Genomic DNA, 1,546 nt, shown 5'->3' with positions numbered 1-1,546 from the left:
TCCTGCTCCAGGAAATTTCCTTCACATCGCCAGAGAGGAAGGGAAGCTGGATGGGTGGGGAAGACGGAATATCCCTAATGTTCCCCAGCTCGCTCCTACCCCCCCTGAGCCTGTGCAAGGTGGCACCAAGGGGAGAAAAAGCCAGCCGTGGACACCCCAAGCTCCATGGTCATCTGAGCTGGTGGAAGGAATGAGGACTAGAGGAACCCAGAGGGAGATGTCAGACTCTTCCTAAGGAGAGGGCATTATGAATGGGGCTCTGGAGTATGAATAAGAGTTTGCAGGATGGGGCTGGGCATCCCAGACAAAGGAGTTGTGAGTTCTGAGAGAAATCTATTCGTCAATCCGCAAACACTGCTTGACTACCTACTGTATGCCAGGCACTGGGACATGCCTGTGAGCAGGACAAAGCTCTTGGAAACCATAAGGCCTGGGTTTAGAGCCTACTTGGCCACCAGTGGCTTTGTGACTTGGAGCCAGTGACCTAACCTCCCTGGCTTCAGTTTCCTTATCTGCAACCTACCTCACTGGGGGGCTGTAGCGAGGTTGCACACTTTGAAGAGCACCTGATGCAGAATGAGCACCCCCATAGTTCTGGCAGCTTTTACCTGTTGGGAGCCAGGCTGGAGGGTGGGGATCGCAGGCAAGGCCTGAGTGGGGCCCAGGACCGGTGAGGTAACCAGCATACTCTGCTAGGGCGGAGGTCTGAGCTCGGTGGACAGTCCTGGGTCCCGACAGATGTGTGAGGACCCTGAGCCCAGGCAGATCCCGAGGACCCAACCTGCGCCAGATGGAGCTGGGGAAGCAGGAAGCAGGATTTGGCCTTACTCTAATCCTCCCATTCTGTCCTCCAAAGACAGAAGAGGACCAGGAGAGAGGGTCTGACTGTGCCTCAGTTTCTTCATCTGCGAAATGGGGGGGAGTGCTCTAGCTGGGAGACATCCAGAGAGCATCCGCAGTGCCGTGTACCATCAACACTGCCTGAATGAATCAGGGCGGTTCAGGCAGCGCCCCCACTTTCCTGCCTGGAAGAGGTACCGCGCAAGGCCTCCGGAGCCAGCTGGATGCCGCAGCTCCTCAGCTGTGGTTCCCTCAGCTCAGGCCCCACAAGGAGCCGGAGTGTCTGATCTGGTGACAGGGTGCCCTCCATTCTACGTCTGCACCCGTGCACACGTACACACACCCCCAGGGGCCTCTGTGCCTCCGCAATGGTCCCTCGTACCCGTCCTTTGTGGCTGAGTGCCTGGGGTGCCGTCTCCCTGCTGAGAGCCACTGCACAACAGGACATTCACTTGCTGCCACATCCTAGTGTGTTTTTTTTTCTCGGGGTCACAGGTGAGGTTAGGTACATTGTAAAACATTGTAAAATACAGAAGGCATTTCCTGGGTGTGGCCTTCTAATTGCCTCTGGAGGATGAGTCCCAGCAGAGAGGGCAGGACACTTGTTTAACTGGCCAACCCTGGGGTGGGCAGGTTGTCATGTAGTGGCTTCTGGTGCCCTGGTCTCCTATGCCTGGGAGGCCCCCAAACCCCAGTTTGGGGCATG

Source organism: Nyctereutes procyonoides, unplaced genomic scaffold (assembly GCF_905146905.1).
Source record: "Nyctereutes procyonoides isolate TBG_1078 unplaced genomic scaffold, NYPRO_anot_genome, whole genome shotgun sequence".
Lineage (NCBI taxonomy): Eukaryota > Metazoa > Chordata > Mammalia > Carnivora > Canidae > Nyctereutes > Nyctereutes procyonoides.
The sequence above is the reverse complement of the archived record's forward strand: the minus strand, read 5'-3'. Positions refer to the sequence as shown.